This window comes from Engystomops pustulosus, chromosome 6, assembly GCF_040894005.1.
Source record: "Engystomops pustulosus chromosome 6, aEngPut4.maternal, whole genome shotgun sequence".
In the NCBI taxonomy this organism is placed as follows: Eukaryota; Metazoa; Chordata; class Amphibia; order Anura; family Leptodactylidae; genus Engystomops; species Engystomops pustulosus.
Window position 1 is genome coordinate 169439407 of NC_092416.1, and position 22991 is coordinate 169462397.

The 22991-nt window shown below is 44.1% G+C and overlaps 1 protein-coding gene across 2 annotated transcripts in view; it reads left to right on the forward strand.

Annotated features, from left to right (window-relative positions):
* ANKFN1 (ankyrin repeat and fibronectin type III domain containing 1) overlaps positions 1 to 22991 on the forward strand; it is a 530260-nt gene that overhangs the window by 264361 nt on the left and 242908 nt on the right. Inside the window, exons 1-2 of one of the 2 annotated variants that reach the window (XM_072112311.1) lie at positions 2254 to 2327; positions 2596 to 2722. The gene's annotated coding sequence lies outside the window, so the exon portion shown is untranslated. Of the gene's footprint in view, positions 1 to 2253; positions 2328 to 2595; positions 2723 to 22991 lie in introns of those variants that run through there. The other variant, XM_072112310.1, reaches the window with a different exon arrangement.

Consider the following 22991-nt stretch of genomic DNA (forward strand, 5'->3'; position numbering starts at 1 on the left):
GGAGAGACAGTACAGAGAAGTGTCCTGTGTAGCAGGATAGAAGAGAAGCGTGTGGTGGAGAGACAGTTCAGAGAAGTGTCCCGTATAGCAGGATAGAAGAGAAGTGTGTGGTGTAGAGACAGTCCAGAGAAGTGTCCCCTGTGTAGCAGGATAGAAGAGAAGTGTGTGGGAGCTACAGACAGTACAGAGAAGTGTCCCGTGTAGCAGGATAGAAGAGAAGTGTGTGGTGTAGAGACAGTCCAGAGAAGTGTCCCATGTAGCAGGATAAAAGAGAAGTGTGTGGTGAAGAGACAGTACAGAGAAGTGTCCCATGTAGTAGGATAGAAGAGAAGTGTGTGGTGGAGAGACAGTTCAGAGAAGTGTCCTGTGTAGCAGGATAGAAGAGAAGTGTGTGGTGGAGAGACAGTACAGAGAAGTGTCCCACGTAGCAGGATAGAAGAGAGGTTTGTAGGATGTTGCAGATAATACAGAGAAGTGTCCCATGTAGCAGGATAGAAGAGAAGTGTGTGGCGGAGAGACAGTACAGAGAAGTGTCCCGTGTAGCAGGATGACCGCACTGGTGTCACACACCTCAGCTCTGCTGTGGGGGTCATTCTCATACTGGGGTGTGGGAGAGAAGCAGAGAGGAGCTTGTAGGAGGATCACATGTAACTGCCTTGATGTAACACTGTGCCTAAAGTAAAGTGATTAATAAGAGGCAGGAACTCAACTCATCACAGATGGTTGTAACTTGTCATAATTGTGGTGCAACAACTACACTTAAGCCCAGAACAGTGATACATCTGGCCTTTAGTATCTTTTCTTACAATAATTATTAGCTCCGATGATGCAGTTATTGTGGGTTATATTAGGGACGGGAGGACAAACTCTACGGGGAGCTCATTGATAGGTTCCTCCTTTATTCCCAAATCCATCACACTCTTTAGCCAAACTTTTGTGCAAGGAAACCACCCCCAACCCCCCCAAACCCGGCAAAGTGTGTGTATACTATGTTTAATTTTTTTTGTACTGTGGTATTGTGATATTGTATGTAACCATCTGTAAAATTATGCCCGGACTCTATGTACAAACAAATTCCCACGGGATCAATAAAGTCATATTGTATTGTATGGCATTGTAGCTGGGAGGACAACCCTTTCCAAGGCTCTCCTTTTAGGATAAACCTTTTCTGATGCCAATGTGTAGAATCAAAGGAAATCTACCATCAAAACAGGCGGAAGCGTCAATGTCGGATGAGATAATATAAGTAATTGGTGGTTAATTATCCTAATTATGCAGTAAAATAAAAATCCTGTTGTGTATTAATGGTGGTTTATATTTCTATATCTATTTTCCCAGATTATTCCATTTAAAGGAATTTACGTTCAAACTCCACCCTGATAAACCAGGGGCAGTACTCATAGATCCGGGCACCCTGACTATGCTAATATTCTTATATTTCTTATCTATGGCATCATTCCTTACAAAATCAGCTTTTAAAATTATGCTAATGTGGCATTAGGGCTCTGGGGGGCATTACTAGAGCCTCTCCAGGCATTAGCTTCATAGGCTGTTACCCTGTCTACCCCCTTCTCTCTCAGCTCCCCCCTGCTCCCTCTGCACTTCCCCCTCCCTCTGCCTGCTCTAATCTCAGTGTAACAACTTGTGAAGCTGCAGCTTGGAGGAGCTCTGGTATCACCCCCCCCCCCCCAAGAGTATAATTTTAAACATTGATTTTAGAAGGAAGGAAGCCAAGGATAACAAATACGGTGCCTGGATCAATGAATAAGTGTCCCTGTTTATCATGATGGATTTTGAAGGTAGATTTCCTTTAAATGGAATAATGTGGGTAAGTAGATATAGGAATAGAAATATAAACCACCACTAATACACAACAGGCAATTGTATTTTACTGCATAATTAAGGCCAATTAACCACCAATTACTTATATTGTCTCATCGCTGACGCTTCCACCAGTTTTTTTCTTTGAAGCCCCTTTGCCTCATTTCTTAGAAAGCAAATCCGATGTGATACAATAATCATCTAATCCCGTGTACATAATTACACGGCATGTATAGAGATCTATAACCTGTAGGATCCCTACGCTCCATCACCGGCAGCTCCCTCCTATTGTGTTGCTATCTGGTAATCTCAGCCGAATGATCCTGCAGATGTCCCATAGCTATAGATAGGGTTGCTGTCTGTGTTGCTATGATGGCAAGACGCTGGTTGTAAGAGCAGCTTGACATGAATAGGGCTGCATCATGCCTAGCAGGACACCGTTATGGGGATTAGGACTATTCCGCTATGCATCTCCTTTAATACCTGGGAATGGCTTGAGAGATCTAGTAAGAAGCTGGACTTTGTCTTTTGTCCCCGTTTTGCCACTATGTTCCTTGTCTTGCTCTCTGCTGCATCTTGAGATCGCTGGCCAATTGTCTCAGCAGAGGTTGCCTGCAGCATCAGCATCAGCAGCAGCGACTACTCTCTGCTGCTAACAGGTTGCCTCTCCATAGAGATGCCGAAGATGCTCAAAGCCGTAGAGTAGTGGCTTCGATTTGGCTGAAATGTTGGGAACTAAGCTTTTTTTTCTCTCTCTCTTGAATCTTCAAACAGCCTAGAAGAAGCCAAGGTCATTCCCTCCGGAGCCAAACAAGCCCGAGCCGCTGTGTGACTTATTGAATGAAGTCTTCGGAGCCTCACCTGCAGCCACTTCACGTATCTGACTGCGTCGTGTAAATCGGTGAGTACACACACTCGTATCGGAAAAAAAAAACTTGTGGGGGGCGACTTTAGACGGAGTTTGTTTTTATTTGGAATGTTGTGAAGGTTCTGTGGATACTTTGTATCTGTTGTGCATTCTATGAAATATCTATCTGTGGACGGATGTTGCTCGGAGGCAGCAGTGAAGTAGTTAATGACTATAATAGATGCAGATGAAGGTATCGTCAATTATCTGGTATCAGACGTAATATAGTCTCATTATTATAAAATATATCAACCCAGTTCATATAAGGTGTTGTGATGGTCTATGACTGCGTTCACACTGCACGGTGATCAGTTTTGATGTAGTTTTCGGTGCCGTTTCTTACGGCTGAATTGGATTTTGAAGGGGAAAATGTGCAATAAATGTGATTTACCTGTTCAGTTCGTGTCTTTAAGAAACTGCTCCTGAAATTGATCGCGATGCAGTTAAAACTGCAGCGTGTGAACGCAGCCTCAATGTACAGATCCCTTTAATCAGAAGCAAATTATTAACCTCGTTAATCTTGCATTGAGCATTGCTGTTTTTTTCTGTTGTCTTACTTTACTCCATTCTAACTACAACTCTCAGTATGTTCAGAGGTTAGGTGTCAGAAAAGAATGGGAGTTGTAGTCCCCCAGCATTGATCAGACCCCTCTATGTACCGCTATGCAGTAGTAGTGGTCTCCTTATAAATCCCCTTGGAAGATAAGACAAGAATCGTCACTTTTATGGAGTGACTGGGAATATTTTGGATCATATTTGTAGCGAATATTCCTAAAGATGTAAATTGAGGTTTTTGGTAATCAATAAAATCCTAATCGATGTATTATTTGCTTATGAGGGTTGTAGAAAGGGATCTTCTACAAATCTACACAACTTGTGACTGCAGAACCTTTATACAGCAGTGATGTCCTGAGATTCGGGTGTAGTAAAGGGGTCTCCCAATCCTAGTATTTCATCACATGCCCACTAGATAGCTGGGTTCTACCTTTAGGACCTATCTCCAGAATGGTGGTCCCTTGACCCCCTCATTCAACTTCTCGCATCTTATCAGAGAATGAATTTAGTGGTGACCTTGTCTCCAGTAAACATTGGAGAACATCTCCTCTGTGACTCCTATAGAGGATGAATGGGACTCCATTCGGATCCCTCTGCAGATAGGGCACAGCCTGGCACCACCCATTACTGGAGTAGGGATTACAGAAACGTATGGCTAGCTACCAAAACATCCCCATTTTCAGAAATTTCCGTAACACATGTGCCACATGTGCCACGTGTGTAATATTTCCATAAGAGTTGGTTCCACTCTTACCTTCCCGCTGCAGCCAGTTTGAGGCTTTCTAACTCTAAGGTGTGGATGGAGACAGATCATCCCTGATGAAGCTGGTGGAGAAGGGCAACCAGTGAGGCACCGGCCTTTGAAACCCATCAGTCATTTCCAGCGGTGGGATTTAAAGGGTCAACACTCGTAATAATAGTTCCATTTGGCTGCAGATGGTACAGCAGGCTAGTGTAGTGGGTGAAGGATGACCCTTTAGTGAGTATTGGGCAGGTACGTTGTGGCCGCCCCCCTGCAGATTCCGCTGCCTTTGCCATTGAAGTGCATCAAGGTGGCCTCTGCTTAGAGCCCTGGGTGGCCACTATATATCTGCCCTGTCCACTACATTAGGGTAAGATCAACAGGCAGACAACTGTATCATCCGTAAGGGAGAGGGCAACTAAGCTGACTGTAGGCTCACATCGAAGTGCCTGAGAGCGGCCTCTGCACACCCACAGCACAGGAGATGTTCTCGAATGTTAACTTGACTTCTATAGAAGTCAATGGAGAGACATGGCCACCACTCAATTCATTCTCTGATAAGATGTGAGAATTTGCCTTATCAGTTGAATGAGGGGTCAAGGGACCACCATTCTGGAGAAAGGTCCTAGAGGTAGAATCCACCTCTGCACACACACACCATACATTCTCAGGGGTCAGTCTATTTCCACGACCTTAGGGTTTGAGAAGGAAGCAGACAGTACCCTCTGCAGGTTCCTCTACCATTGAAATGCATATGAGCAGCACCTACAGAGAGCCATGGGCTTTCACAATGGGGTTCATTGGACCCACCAGATAAAATAAAGTGGGGTCCAACCATTGTCACCAGGAAATAGATCCTACTAGCTTTAGGTTACGTCGTCTTCTGCTGTACAGTATTGGGTTAGAGTCTGGGCTCTCCGAAGTATCTTCTGGTACTTTGGTGGGCCTGTCCAACACTGGGCTGCCTGTACATACCTGCACCTGACATTTTTAGGGGTCATGCCCCATCTACTAACTTGGAGTCAGAGCAGGCAACCATATGTAGCAAAGTGGGCAATACAGTTGGCTCCTTTCCATTGAAGCAAATATCAAAGAACCATGGGCTGCCACTACATGCCTTCGCCCTAAATTTTCAGGGATCAACTTCCATCCACAAACTTAGTCGGGAGGCAACCACTACACTAATGGACAAACTCATCTTCTATCATCTCTATCCATAATATGAGAGAGCTGATCCACAGGGGCTCCAGGTGTCGCACCCCGACCTGTTATTGACTTGATACTACGGATATTTCATTAATAGTTTAAGTACCTAGGAAACACCTATAGAGAGCCCTGGTCATATACGACTTCCCGCAGCATCAGGCTGTTGCTTCATGTTTTGTCTCGATACAGTATTTCTTATGCAGAGACTTTGTAACTGTGACAACAAACTTTCACCCATGAGTGCACAAATTGAATTTCTGAAGATCAGTCACATTGGATCTGTGTCACACCTGCTAGGGCTCGGGCTATGCAGGGATATTGTGTCATCTTAGTGGCAGCTCCAACAGATGTGAACTCTTTTTCTTATATCTCTTGGGTAAAGGGGACCCAAGATGACCAGCTTTGAGATATCTTGGGATATTTAAGCTCCTCTATAGATAAGAACCAACAGATCTGTAGCCGATGCAGCTCAGCTTTATTGTGGGGTCTTAGAGTGTTGCGCTAGAGTCATATTTGGGTCCTTCAATTCTTATAGTGGCAACTTGTGACTAGAGTTGTGGCTTTGATGATGGTGTTTAACCAACTAAAAAGGCCTATACTGATACAAAGGTGTCTCTTTTTGTGTTGTGACAGGAAGAGGGAGGGAAAAAGAGTAGGATGAGTCATAATCTCCTGCTACAGCTCCTCCTATTCATCAGTGCTTAGACATGTAAACAAAGAAGCATGGAGAGTCTGCACAGTGTCAAGACTGTTGTATCACTTGATGAACATTCAGGGATTATCCAAAAGGCAACCTTTAATGATTTCAGAGATCAAATTGGTAGGGGCTTGTGGGCAATTGTGATCTTGTGGGCTTGTATCTTAATATTCTGGCCAAGACAATGTGAATTGTTGATGTCAGAGGCACTTTCAGTGTTACAGTGTACTTGTTATCCCCACAAGTGCCCTTTGTTTCATGGGTTTCTTATGTGACCTCTCTCTTGCTCTCCATTGTGGTATACAACTCCCATCACCAATAGTTTTTCATCACAGAGGCTGCAATGTTGGTATCACATCAACTGCACACAACTTATGCAGCCATTGGTCTCTGAACTTTAGGCTCCAGTTCTCCTCCCTGAAACCAGGAATTGGTGCAGGCGATAGTGAATGCACTGACCTGGTGCACCCATGTCCCGGTCCAATGTAAGCCCTGGGATGGTCCACTCCAAACGTCTTCTCGGCCACTAAGCTTGGAGATGGCGTAAAGGAGGAAAAGTCCCAATTCCTGTCTCCATGGGAAATGCGGGGGACTACATTACAATGATAGATTATGAAACCTGAAGTTATTCCACTTAAAAAAAGATGACTAATGGGAGACCACATTACAATATACACATACCTAAGCATGTGATCAGGACAGGAGGGTATCCTCTAAGACTAGAGGAGAGGAGGTTCTACCATCACCATAGACAGGGGGCCTCCTCTACACCTAGAGGAGAGGAGGTTCTACCATCACCATAGACAGGGGGCATCCTCTACACCTAGAGGAGAGGAGGTTCTACCATCACCATAGACAGGGGGCATCCTCTACACCTAGAGGAGAGGAGGTTCTACCATCACCATAGACAGGGGGCATCCTCTACACCTAGAGGAGTGGAGGTTCTACCATCACCATAGACAGGGGGCATCCTCTACACCTAGAGGAGAGGGGGTTCTACCATCACCATAGACAGGGGGTATCCTCTACACCTAGAGGAGAGGAGGTTCTACCATCACCCTAGACAGGGGGCATCCTCTACACCTAGAGGAGAGGCGGTTCTACCATCACCATAGACAGGGGGCATCCTCTACACCTAGAGGAGGTTCTACCATCACCATAGACAGGGGACATCCTCTACACCTACAGGAGAGGCGGTTCTACCATCACCATAGACAGGGGGCATCCTCTACACCTAGAGGAGAGGGGGTTCTACCATCACCATAGACAGGGGGCATCCTCTACACCTAGAGAGGAGGTTCTACCATCACCATAGACAGGGTGCATCCTCTACACCTAGAGGAGAGGAGGTTCTACCATCACCATAGACAGGGGGCATCCTCTACACCTAGAGGAGAGGAGGTTCTACCATCACCATAGACAGGGGACATCCTCTACACCTAGAGGAGAGGAGGTTCTACCATCACCATAGACAGGGGGCATCCTCTACACCTAGAGGAGAGGAGGTTCTAGCATCACCATAGACAGGGGGCATCCTCTACACCTAGAGGAGAGGAGGTTCTACCATCACCATAGACAGGGGGCATCCTCTACACCTAGAGGAGAGGAGGTTCTACCATCACCATAGACAGGGGGCATCCTCTACACCTAGAGGAGAGGAGGATCTACCATCACCATAGACAGGGGGCATCCTCTACACCTAGAGCAGAGGAGGTTCTAGCATCACCATAGACAGGGGGCATCCTCTACACCTAGAGGAGAGGAGGTTCTACCATCACCATAGACAGGGGGCATCCTCTACACCTAGAGGAGAGGAGGTTCTACCATCACCATAGACAGGGGGCATCCTGTACACCTAGAGGAGAGGTGGTTCTACCATCACCAAAGACAGGGGGCATCCTCTACACCTAGAGGAGAGGAGGTTCTACCATCACCATAGACAGGGGGCATCCTTTACACCTAGAGGAGAGGTGGTTCTACCATCACCATAGACAGGGGGCATCCTCTACACCTAGAGGAGAGGAGGTTCTACCATCACCATAGACAGGGGGCATCCTCTACACCTAGAGGAGAGGAGGTTCTAGCATCACCATAGACAGGGGGCATCCTCTACACCTAGAGCAGAGGAGGTTCTAGCATCACCATAGACAGGGGGCATCCTCTACACCTAGAGGAGAGGAGATTCTACCATCACCATAGACAGGGGGCATCCTTTACACCTAGAGGAGAGGTGGTTCTACCATCACCATAGACAGGGGGCATCCTCTACACCTAGAGGAGAGGAGGTTCTACCATCACCATAGACAGGGGGCATCCTCTACACCTAGAGGAGAGGAGGTTCTAGCATCACCATAGACAGGGGGCATCCTCTACACCTAGAGGAGAGGAGGTTCTACCATCACCATAGACAGGGGGCATCCTCTACACCTAGAGGAGAGGAGGTTCTAGCATCACCATAGACAGGGGGCATCCTCTACACCTAGAGGAGAGGAGGATCTACCATCACCATAGACAGGGGGCATCCTCTACACCTAGAGCAGAGGAGGTTCTAGCATCACCATAGACAGGGGGCATCCTCTACACCTAGAGGAGAGGAGGTTCTACCATCACCATAGACAGGGGGCATCCTCTACACCTAGAGGAGAGGAGGTTCTACCATCACCATAGACAGGGGGCATCCTGTACACCTAGAGGAGAGGTGGTTCTACCATCACCAAAGACAGGGGGCATCCTCTACACCTAGAGGAGAGGAGGTTCTACCATCACCATAGACAGGGGGCATCCTCTACACCTAGAGGAGAGGAGGTTCTACCATCACCATAGACAGGGGGCATCCTCTACACCTAGAGGAGAGGAGGTTCTACCATCACCCTAGACAGGGGGCATCCTCTATACCTAGAGGAGAGGTGGTTCTACCATCACCATAGACAGGGGGCATCCTCTACACCTAGAGGAGAGGAGGTTCTACCATCACCATAGACAGGGGGCATCCTCTATACCTAGAGGAGAGGAGGTTCTACCATCACCATAGACAGGGGGCATCCTCTACACCTAGAGGAGAGGAGATTCTACCATCACCATAGACAGGGGCATCCTCTACACCTAGAGGAGAGGAGGTTCTACTATCACCATAGACAGGGGGCATCCTCTACAGCTACAGGAGAGGAGGTTCTACCATCACCATAGACGGGGATATTTTACTGTAAGAGCATTGAGACTGTGGAACTCTTCGCCACAGGAGGTTGATGGTGAATAATTTGTACATGTTCAGGAGGGGCCTATCACATATTTGTTTTATTCTTATAGGGTGGACCCGTTCATGATATTTGTCTTATGAATTTATTGATGAGTTTGGAAAAATGTGCACTTACAGTATTTACCGTATTATAAGGCGCACCATCAATAAATGCCTGTTAAAGCGTCTAGGTTCATATATAAGGTGCACCGGATTATAAGGATGAATGACCAGCAGGTGGCAGACCTGTGCACAGTTCAAGGCAGCTGATGTCTGTAAGTACGGTTCATATATAAGGTGCACTGGACTATAAGGCGCTCCTTTGATTTCTGAGAAAAGGATTTTTTGTGCGCCTTATAGTCCGAAAAATACGGTATTTTTGAGCAAATGATTTGAAAAGTCAAAAACTCCTCTCCCTTCCCCAAGACCAGCTCATGGACGTTTCTTATGTGTGTTTTAGCTATAAAATGAGATATAATTATACATCGATACAAGATACAATGAATTCTTTCAGAAATTGTTGGAATATGTTTCGACATGGTATAAAAGAGCAGAACTCACAGTATGCAAATCTCTGCCTGACATTTAATACGTAGGGGGTTACATTAGAGGTCTTTCCATGACCCCATCTTATTACTATTCTGAGATACCATTCACATCAGACGAGGACAAAATCCATTAATGTCAGAAAAAAAATCTTCCCAGAGCTGTAATTTTCCAGCCCATATAGCAACATTTTCTATAGACGCTGCACACATTATTATAGTATACACGTTTATGTATAGATCAATCTTTTGGGATTTTCAGACAGGACTGTTTCTGGGCTTGTGCCCCTCATCAGTGCAGGGCAGGGAGCCTGGATGACTGGGGAACAGCTATATATCAGTATATAGACTGATGCTGGATGATATATCTCATTATTACACAGTTCAGTCTTAGTATATAACTATAAATTGTCCTATCTTACACTGCAGATAAAGAAATGTAAAGAGTGATGTCACAGTACAGGGATAATACACACAGTGATGTCACAGTACAGGGATAATACACACAGTGATGTCACAGTACAGGGATAATACACACAGTGATGTCACAGTACAGGGATAATACACACAGTGATGTCACAGTACAGGGATAATACACACAGTGATGTCACAGTACAGGGATAATACACACAGTGATGTCACAGTACAGGGATAATACACACAGTGATGTCACAGTACAGGGATAATACACACAGTGATGTCACAGTACAGGGATAATACACACAGTGATGTCACAGTACAGGGATAATACACACAGTGATGTCACAGTACAGGGATAATACACACAGTGATGTCACAGTCCAGGGATAATACACACAGTGATGTCACAGTCCAGGGATAATACACACAGTGATGTCACAGTACAGGGATAATACACACAGTGATGTCACAGTACAGGGATAATACACACAGTGATGTCACAGTACAGGAATAATACACACAGTGATGTCACAGTACAGGGATAATACACACAGTGATGTCACAGTACAGGGATAATACACACAGTGATGTCACAGTACAGGGATAATACACACAGTGATGTCACAGTACAGGGATAATACGCACAGTGATGTCACAGTACAGGGATAATACACACAGTGATGTCGCAGTACAGGGAAAATACACACAGTGATGTCACAGTACAGGGATAGTACACACAGTGATGTCACAGTACAGAGATAATACACACAGTGATGTCACAGTACAGAGATAATACACACAGCGATGTCACAGTACAGGGATAATACACACAGTGATGTCACAGTACAGGGATAATACAGTGATGTCACAGTACAGGGATAATACACACAGTGATGTCACAGCACAGGGATAATACACACAGTGATATCACAGTACAGGGATAATACACACAGTGATGTCACAGTACAGGGATAATACACACAGAGATGTCACAGTACTGGGATAATACACACAGTGATGTCACAGTACAGGGATAATACACACAGTGATGTCACAGTACAGAGATAATACATACAGTGATGTCACAGTACAGGGATAGTACACACAGTGATGTCACAGTACAGGGATAATACAGACAGTGATGTCACAGTACAGGGATAATATACACAGTGATGTCACAGTACAGGGATATTACACACAGTGATGTCACAGTACAGTGATAACACTCACAGTGATGTCACAGTACAGGGATAATAGACACAGTGATGTCACAGTGCAGAGATAATACACACAGTGATGTCATAGTACAGGGATAATACACACAGTGATGTCACAGTACAGGGATAATATTCACAGTGATGTCACAGTACAAGGATAATACACACGGTGATGTCACAGTACAGGGATAATACACACAGTGATGTCACAGTACAGAGATAATATACACAGTGATGTCACAGTATAGGGTTAATACACACAGTGATGTCACAGTACAGGGAAAATACACACAGTGATGTCACAGTACAGGGATAGTACACACAGTGATGTCACAGTACAGAGATAATACACACAGTGATGTCACAGTACAGAGATAATACACACAGCGATGTCACAGTACAGGGATAATACATACAGTGATGTCACAGTACAGGGATAATACAGTGATGTCACAGTACAGGGATAATACACACAGTTATGTCACAGTACAGGGATAATACACACAGTGATATCACAGTACAGGGATAATACACACAGTGATGTCACAGTACAGGTATAATACACAGTGATGTCACAGTACAGGGATAATACACACAGTGATGTCACAGTACAGGGATAATACACACAGTGATGTCACAGTACAGGGATAATACACACAGTGATGTCACAGTACAGGGATAATACACACAGTGATGTTGCAGTACAGGGATAATACACACAGTGATGTCACAGTACAGGGATAATACACACAGTGATGTCGCAGTACAGGGATAATACACACAGTGATGTCACAGTACAGGGATAATACACACAGAGATGTCACAGTACTGGGATAATACACACAGTGATGTCACAGTACAGGGATAATACACACAGTGATGTCACAGTACAGGGATAATATACACAGTGATGTCACAGTACAGGGATAGTACACACAGTGATGTCACAGTACAGGGATAATACACACAGTGATGTCACAGTACAGGGATAATATACACAGTGATGTCACAGTACAGGGATAATACACACAGTGATGTCACAGTACAGGGATAATACACACAGTGATGTCACAGTACAGAGATAATACATACAGTGATGTCACAGTACAGGGATAATACACACAGTGATGTCACAGTACAGGGATAATACACACAGTGATGTCACAGTACAGGGATAATATACACAGTGATGTCACAGTACAGAGATAATACACACAGCGATGTCACAGTACAGGGATAATACACACAGTGATGTCACAGTACAGGGATAATACAGTGATGTCACAGTACAGGGATAATACACACAGTGATGTCACAGCACAGGGATAATACACACAGTGATATCACAGTACAGGGATAATACACACAGTGATGTCACAGTACAGGTATAATACACACAGTGATGTCACAGTACAGGGATAATACACACAGTGATGTCACAGTACAGGGATAATACACACAGTGATGTCACAGTACAGAGATAATACACACAGTGATGTCACAGTACAGGGATAATACACACAGTGATGTCGCAGTACAGGGATAATACACACAGTGATGTCACAGTACAGGGATAATACACACAGTGATGTCACAGTACAGGAATAATACACACAGAGATGTCACAGTACTGGGATAATACACACAGTGATGTCACAGTACAGGGATAATACACACAGTGATGTCACAGTACAGGGATAATATACACAGTGATGTCACAGTACAGGGATAGTATACACAGTGATGTCACAGTACAGGGATAATACACACAGTGATGTCACAGTACAGGGATAATATACACAGTGATGTCACAGTACAGGGATAATACACACAGTGATGTCACAGTACAGGGATAATACACACAGAGATGTCACAGTACTGGGATAATATACACAGTGATGTCACAGTACAGGGATAATACACACAGTGATGTCACAGTACAGGGATAATATACACAGTGATGTCACAGTACAGGGATAGTACACACAGTGATGTCACAGTACAGGGATAATACACACAGTGATGTCACAGTACAGGGATAATACACACAGTGATGTCACAGTACAGAGATAATATACACAGTGATGTCACAGTATAGGGTTAATACACACAGTGATGTCACAGTACAGGGAAAATACACACAGTGATGTCACAGTACAGGGATAGTACACACAGTGATGTCACAGTACAGAGATAATACACACAGTGATGTCACAGTACAGAGATAATACACACAGCGATGTCACAGTACAGGGATAATACATACAGTGATGTCACAGTACAGGGATAATACAGTGATGTCACAGTACAGGGATAATACACACAGTTATGTCACAGTACAGGGATAATACACACAGTGATATCACAGTACAGGGATAATACACACAGTGATGTCACAGTACAGGTATAATACACACAGTGATGTCACAGTACAGGGATAATACACACAGTGATGTCACAGTACAGGGATAATACACACAGTGATGTCACAGTACAGGGATAATACACACAGTGATGTCACAGTACAGGGATAATACACACAGTGATGTTGCAGTACAGGGATAATACACACAGTGATGTCACAGTACAGGGATAATACACACAGTGATGTCGCAGTACAGGGATAATACACACAGTGATGTCACAGTACAGGGATAATACACACAGAGATGTCACAGTACTGGGATAATACACACAGTGATGTCACAGTACAGGGATAATACACACAGTGATGTCACAGTACAGGGATAATATACACAGTGATGTCACAGTACAGGGATAGTACACACAGTGATGTCACAGTACAGGGATAATACACACAGTGATGTCACAGTACAGGGATAATATACACAGTGATGTCACAGTACAGGGATAATACACACAGTGATGTCACAGTACAGGGATAATACACACAGTGATGTCACAGTACAGAGATAATACATACAGTGATGTCACAGTACAGGGATAGTACACACAGTGATGTCACAGTACAGGGATAATACACACAGTGATGTCACAGTACAGGGATAATATACACAGTGATGTCACAGTACAGAGATAATACACACAGCGATGTCACAGTACAGGGATAATACACACAGCGATGTCACAGTACAGGGATAATACACACAGTGATGTCACAGTACAGGGATAATACAGTGATGTCACAGTACAGGGATAATACACACAGTGATGTCACAGCACAGGGTAATACACACAGTGATATCACAGTACAGGGATAATACACACAGTGATGTCACAGTACAGGTATAATACACACAGTGATGTCACAGTACAGGGATAATATACACAGTGATGTCACAGTACAGGGATAATACACACAGTGATGTTGCAGTACAGGGATAATACACACAGTGATGTCACAGTACAGGGATAATACACACAGTGATGTCGCAGTACAGGGATAATACACACAGTGATGTCACAGTACAGGGATAATACACACAGTAATGTCACAGTACAGGAATAATACACACAGAGATGTCACAGTACTGGGATAATACACACAGTGATGTCACAGTACAGGGATAATACACACAGTGATGTCACAGTACAGGGATAATATACACAGTGATGTCACAGTACAGGGATAATACACACAGTGATGTCACAGTACAGGGATAATACACACAGAGATGTCACAGTACTGGGATAATATACACAGTGATGTCACAGTACAGGGATAATACACACAGTGATGTCACAGTACAGGGATAATATACACAGTGATGTCACAGTACAGGGATAGTACACACAGTGATGTCACAGTACAGGGATAATACACACAGTGATGTCACAGTACAGGGATAATACACACAGTGATGTCACAGTACAGAGATAATACACACAGTGATGTCACAGTACAGGGATAATACACACAGTGTTGTCACAGTACAGGGATAATACACACAGTGATGTCACAGTACAGAGATAATACACACAGTGATGTCACAGTACAGGGATAATACACACAGTGATGTCACAGTACAGGGATAATACACACAGTGATGTCACAGTACAGGGATAATACACACAGTGATGTCACAGTACAGGGATAATACACACAGTGATGTCACAGTACAGAGATAATACACGCAGTGATGTCACAGTACAGGGATAATGCACACAGTGATGTCACAGTACAGGGATAATACACACAGTGATGTCACAGTACAGGGATAATACACACAGAGATGTCACAGTACAGGGATAATACACACAGTGATGTCACAGTACAGGGATAATACACACAGTGATGTCACAGTACAGGGATAATACACACAGTGATGTCACAGTACAGGGATAATACACACAGTGATGTCACAGTACAGGGATAATACACACAGTGATGTCACAGTACAGAGATAATACATACAGTGATGTCACAGTACAGGGATAGTACACACAGTGATGTCACAGTACAGGGATAATACAGACAGTGATGTCACAGTACAGAGATAATACACACAGTGATGTCACAGTACAGGGATAATACACACCGTGATGTCACAGTACAGGGATAATACACACAGTGATGTCACAGTACAGGGATAATACACACAGTGATGTCACAGTACAGGGATAATACAGACAGTGATGTCACAGTACAGAGATAATACACGCAGTAGGTAGCAAGAAAAATTTTTGGCGATTGCTATTCGAAATATCTGAATAATAACTTTACACCTGGACCCAGTGACTGTGTAAGTGGCCTCTCCTGTAGTGTGTAGCATTGTGCTGTGTATCCTGCGGGATTATTTCCTCTCCTCCTGGTAGTAGGTGTATAGTGGCTGCGGATATAATCAGGTTAACCCTTCCTGCGCCTTTTCTTGCAGTGCACACCTCCGCTCAGGTAGGAGATCACTACCGTTAGTGCGATTATCTCCTGCGCCGTGTCTGTCTGCATTGTCTCTCGTACTGTCATCAGGTGCAGCGGCTCCCGCGCTGCGCTCCCATCGCTCTTTGTAGTGTACGGTGTAGAGTTGCTAAGCAACACAATTTAATGAATGGCGCTATATTTCCAATCCGTTACATTCAGCGATGTACATTGTTTACTACTCGCCACTTCCACAGATGCTAAATGACACAAATTGAATGCTCATTATAGCCGGGGGGGGGGGGGGGGGGGGTGTTGGGGTTCTTGTAGTATGGATTCCCAGAGCGCAGGAAGCACATCTGTTCAAAAAAACAATGCGGAGGTAGAAAAGAGCGGTCACAAGTCATTAATGTCGCTTCCGCAAGGAGCCAATTATTTACCTATAAACCTGCATGTGCAGCACAACTATATATAGCTACAATAATACCGCATTGTAAATACACTATCAGAATCTACTAGACAACTCGTGAGCTCACCCAAATCAAATTGCGTAAGTATTTTGTACATTTTTGGGATTTTGGTAACCGCAACATTTGATTTGTCCCTCACCATCGCAATTGACCAGGATGAGTTCCTGGATCCTTGTACGACTGCTCATGGGCGGGGACTTCAGAGGAGGAGGTGGAGTCAATCTGCTGAACATTGTGTACAATTAAAAATTCCAGAAACTCCGGTAGGGTCATTGTGCACAGCTCAGCAGGACTTTCCTGGAAAGTTACCCACCTACCTCTCTAGTCTTTGGTCATGACCAATTGAACCTCTTTTCAGTCTGTTACTTCTTTTCTTGAAGCTATGTCATGGGTAAAACCTTTGGCAAGTCTTACTATGTAACTTGAATTCAGTATGGATTTAGTAAATGTTTTTTACCAAATTTTTTTTGTCCCTCACCATCGCTTTTGATGAGGGTAAATTCCTGGATCCTGCTACGGCTGCTCATGGGCAGGGACTTCAGAGGAGGAGTCAATCTGCTGAAGCTTGTGAAAAATTAGAAATTCAAGGAACTCTCTGAGGGTCATTATGCACGTCTCAGCAGGATCTGGAAAGTTACCCACCTACCTCTTTAGTCTTTCGTCATGACCAATTTTTGTTCTCAGTTACTTATTTCCCTGAAACTATGACATGGTTAAGACGTTTGCCAAGTCTTATTATGTAACTCAAGATGAGCCAATCTAATTGATTTCCACATCTGTTTAATAAAATTTTGGGATCTTAATGACCAAACATTTTTTTGATGTGTCCCTCACCATCGCTATTGACCAGTATGAGTTCTTGGATCCTAGTACGACTGCTCATGGGCAGGGACTTCAGAGGAGGAGGTGGGGTCAATCTGCTGAACATTGTGTACTATTAGAAATTCCAGAAACTCTGGTAGGGTCATTGTGCACGGCTCAGCACAACTTATGTCGAAAGTTACCCACCTACCTCTCTAGTCTTTGGTCATGGACAATTTCTGTTCTCAGTTACTTATTTCCCTGAAACTATGACATGGGTAAGGCGTTTGCCTAGTCTTATTTTGTAACTCAAGATGAGCCAATCCAATTGAATTCTGCATCTATTTAATAACATTTGGGGATTTTAATGACCCCAACATTTTTTGATGTGTCTTGCATAATTGCTTTTGACCAGTATGAGTTATTGAATCCTGGTATGGCTGCTCATGGGCAGGGACTTCCGAGGAGGAGGTGGAGTCAATCTTGAACCTTGTGTAAAAATAGAAATTCCAGAAACCCTGGTAGGGTCATTGTGCACGGTTCTACAGGACATATCTGTAATGTTGCCCACCTACCTCTCCAGTCTTTGGTTATGGCCAATTGAACTACTTTTCAGTCAGTTACTTCTTTTCCTGAAGTTATGTCATAGGTAAGACCTTTGCCAAGTCTTATTATGTAACTTAAATTCAGTATGAATTTTATAAAAAAATGTTTTACCTAAATTTTTTTGATTTGGCCCTCAGCATCACTTTTGATGAGGATGAGTTTCTGAATCCTGGAATGACTCCTCAGGGGCAGGGACTTCAGGGAGGAGGTAGAAATAGTCTATGTGACTTGAATTCAGTATGAATTAAGTCAATTTTTTTTTTACCGACATTTTTTTAATTTGTCCCTCACCGTCGCTTTTGACGAGGATGAGTTTCTGGATCCTGGTACTGCTGCTCTAGGGAAGGGACTTCAGAGGAGTAAGAAGAGTCAATCTGCTGAACCTTGGGTTGTATAAATTTGAGAAACTCTGGGTCATTATGCACGGCTTAGCAGGACCTATCTGGAAATTTACCCACCTATCTCTCTTGCTCATGACCAAAATTAAGTCTCAGTTACTTATTTTCCCGAAACTGTTACATGGGTAAGAGTTTGCCAAGTTTTATTATGGGACTAAAGATAAGCCAACCCAATTTTTGGGATTTTGGTAACCTCAACAATTTTGATGTGTCCCTCACTATTGCTAATGACCATGATGAATTCCTGGATCCTGGTATGGCTGCTCATGGGCGGGGACTTCAGACAAGGAGGTGGAGTCAATCTGCTGAACCTTGTGAAAAATTAGAAACTCCAGGAACTCTGGTAGGGTCATTGTGCACGGCCCAACAGGACTTATCTGTGAAGTTACCACCTTTAGTCATGGCAAATTGAACCAGTTTTTGGTATCACTTCCTTTCCTGAAGTTCTGACTTGGATAATACTTTTGCCAAGTCTTAGTATGTGACTAGAGGTGAATTTAGTTGGTATTTTGTTAAATTTCTCGATTTTGCTCCAAATTTTCTATGTTTATGGAGCCAGCTTCTAAAGGCTTGGACTGGCCAGAATCTTTTCTACATATTAGATATTATGTAGATGTATACCAGCTCCCCAAGTGGTATAATCTGCTGTAGGTCATTGCAATATGATTTACAACTTACCATTATGTCATTTCGAAGATACTCCAAATTTAATCAATATGCTAGTGAGATAGTTGGGCGTGTCCTGAGCACCCAAGGCACCCTATTCCTGCCTAAATCAATTCCGACATCCTCCTGGGCCCCCCATGTTTCCCTCAAGACAAATCCCCTGCTTATCTGATGGGGAGGGTAGTGGTCCAGGCAAGAACTGCAGTGCTCCGCGTGCGGAGAACACATCCTAGGTGCTCCCACTGCCTCATTAGCATATGGATTCAAAAGGGAATTTCTTAGAATCACAGTTCATATAGGGTAGATCATATAGGTCACCCGTAGATGCTTAATGAATTCCCTTTGGTAAATAGAGAGAAATGTGGAATGTGCTGGAGTCCGCAGGGAAGTAGGAAGAAGGTGAGTATGAGTAAGGTTTTTTTTTCATATGGCCACAAGCAAATTAGGACACTAAACCACCAGTCCATTAGGATCCCTTTAAGAAAGTCAGGCAGGTTTCTATAGTCTGAATGAAGAGGAGATGTCTGGTGTCTGTAAAGCCCCGGTTGATGTCGGGGTCTTGAGTCTTGAGACAACACAAGAGCTGCCCTCTTCTCTCCCGCAGGATGGTAATACATTGCATTTGGGACAGACATTGCGATTTTCTCAAATATCCTCCTAGGTAATATTGATAGTCCATAAAATGTAATTTTATTGAAAATAGCTTTCTACTGAATTGAGTTGGATTTTTTTCCCCCTCGTTTTAATGACTATTACTATAATTTTGCTATTTGTAAATGGCTGGGCTGTTGCTCAGTTCGGCAATAATATAGGAAGAGGCTGTGTGGCTCCTCTCCGCAGGGATATTGTGAAGAGGCTTTGGAAATTTATGCAGAAATGTCTGATTGCTACAGCACCAGCTGGGGTGAAAGGAGTCAAGTTACCAATATTGTGTAGGTAGATAGGAGGACCTAAGGTGGGATGCGCAACTTTTTGGCCTATATAGACAAGGGCGGATTAAGCCTGCCATAGGCCCTGGCCTGTATGAATATTATGGCCCCTACAAGTCTGGAATCACTTCCTACATCTGGTGGTAGAATCAGCTTCTTGGGGAATGGAGGATGTGTTTTTTCTACCTTCTCTCAATCTGCGGTTTTAGGACCTTTGCAGGACCTTCAAAGGGAACCCGTCATAAGAAATTGACCTAGTAAACCACTGCTTGTATGTTGTCAAGCATGTGAACAACTTCTAAATCATGTTTCCTTCATGGTGACCTCATCCAGAAAATCAACTTTGAAATGAAATTTAGATGTATAAAGTCAGGGAGGCGGAGAGTTTTAACACTAAAGTCAAGCTCTCTTGTCTCTGAACATCTCCTCCCATGTGATTGACATCATTCACTAAACCTCAGTAGAATTGATCAATGGTGTCCCAATGAACATCCATTACAGTGAAGGGGCATTCTAAAGCAGGGAAAGCTTTTGACTTCAGTGTTAAACTCTCCGCCTCCTTGACTTCATAAAACCATTTTACATCTCACCTACTGCTAGTGGTTTATTATGCCAATTTCTGATGATAGGTTCACTTTAAATGGATCTTATGTATACATATACACTCAACGGCCACTGTATTAGGTACACCATTCTAGTAACGGGTTGGACCCCCTTTTGCCTTCAGAACTGCCTCAATTCTTCGTGACATAGATTCAACAAGGTGCTGGAAGCATTCCTCAGAGATTTTGGTCCATATTGACATGATGGCATCACACAGTTGCCGCAGATTTGTCGGCTGCACATCCATGATGCGAATCTCCCGTTCCACCACATCCCAAAGATGCTCTATTGGATTGAGATCTGGTGACTGTGGAGGCCATTTGTGTCCAGTGACCTCATTGTCATGTTCAAGAAACCAGTCTGAGATGATTCCAGCTTTATGACATGGCGCATTATCCTGCTGAAAGTAGCCATCAGATGTTACAGGGTACATTGTGCTCATAAAGGGATGGACATGGTCAGCAACAATACTCAGGTAGGCTGTGGCGTTGTACCAAGGGGCCCAAAGAGTGCCGAGAAAATATTCCCCACACCATGACACCACCACCACCAGCCTGAACCGCTGATACAAGGCAGGATGGATCCATGCTTTCATGTTGTTGACGCCAAATTCTGACCCTACCATCCGAATGTCGCAGCAGAAATCGAGACTCATCAGACCAGGCAACGTTTTTCCGATCTTCTACTGTCCAATTTCGATGAGCTTGTGCAAATTGTAGCCTCAGTTTCCTGTTCTTAGCTGAAAGGAGTGGCCCCCGGTGTGGTCTTCTGCTGCTGTAGCCCATCTGCCTCAAAGTTGGACGTACTGTGAGTTCAGAGATGTTCTTCTGCCTACCTTGGTTGTAACGGGTGGCGATTTGAGTCACTGTTGCCTTTCTATCAGCTCGAACCAGTCTGCCCATTCTCCTCTGACCTCTGGCATCAACAAGGCATTTCCGCCCACAGAACTGCCGCTCACTGGATGTTTTTTCTTTTTCGGACCATTCTCTGTAAACCCTAGAGATGGTTGTGTGTGAAAATCCCAGTAGATCAGCAGTTTCTGAAATACTCAGACCAGCCCTTCTGGCACCAACAACCATGCCACGTTCAAAGGCCTCAAATCACCTTTCTTCCCCATACTGATGCTCGGTTTGAACTGCAGGAGATTGTCTTGACCATGTCTACATGCCTAAATGTACTAAGTTGCCGCCATGTGATTGGCTGATTAGAAATTAAGTGTTAACGAGCAGTTGGACAGGCGTACCTAATAAAGTGGCCGGTGAGTGTATATATTGAGAGCAGGAACAGATGTACAAAGATTCATGGGTGAAGGCTCTTCTCAACTTAAAATTTGTTGGGTGGTTTGGGAGGGCCCTTCGAAGTTTTGAGCCCTTGGCTACCACCCAAACCGCCTAGATCAGTGGTGGCGAACCTATGGCACGGGTGCCAGAGGTGGCACTCGGAGCCCTTTCTGTGGGCACCTGCGCCATCACCCCAACACAGAGTTTGCCAGATATGTCTCAAGGCTTTCTCCTGTGGTCCAATACAGCCCAGGACGTGCCATGCTCAGCGCTATTTTAAAGCAACATCCTTGGCTGCCAGGACTACAGGAGGAACAAGAAGGTGTGACTAGAGATGGATTGTCATTGGAGCTCCTGCTCTGGGTCCCCTGATACTTCCTCTTCAGGGGACCCTGGAGGAAAGCTACAATACAAATTTCTCTATCATCTTTCTATTGTATTGGTGAACTCAGGACACCAACACGATTAAAACCTGTGATACAGCAGGGATCAATAAGTTACTTCTAAAATGTCACGTTGGCACTTTGCGACATTTAAGTGGGTTTTGGTTGTAGCTTGGGCACTCTGACTCCAAAAGGTTTGCCATCACTGGCCTAGATTATAATCCACTACTCTATATAGATATCACTCCTAGAGCTGCATTCTGAGAATTCTTGAACTTGTGTTCTAGAGTTGGAACAATGGACAGAACGTGGTTCCAGCACCAGGAAGCTTCAGGTGCAGGAGGGGACTCCTCGTACAGCTGACACCAGGATCGGAGATCAGCTGACTCTTAAATTGATTCAAAGTGGTAAAAATAAAAAAATATATATGCAAGCAAAACAAATGGAGACAAATAACATGAATAGAATACTAGTAACACATTTGCAATTAGCAACAAGTGGAGACCCCCAGCACTTAATTAGGTGAAATCTATGAATAATTAATTTTGTCTCCATTAAATCGAGTGTTAAATGCAGTGGTCCTGGGTCATAAGAGGAGATGCGGGTGAGTCACCCATTCACAGACAAATAAAAGACATAGACCCAGATTTATCACAACCAGAGTAGTGTGTAT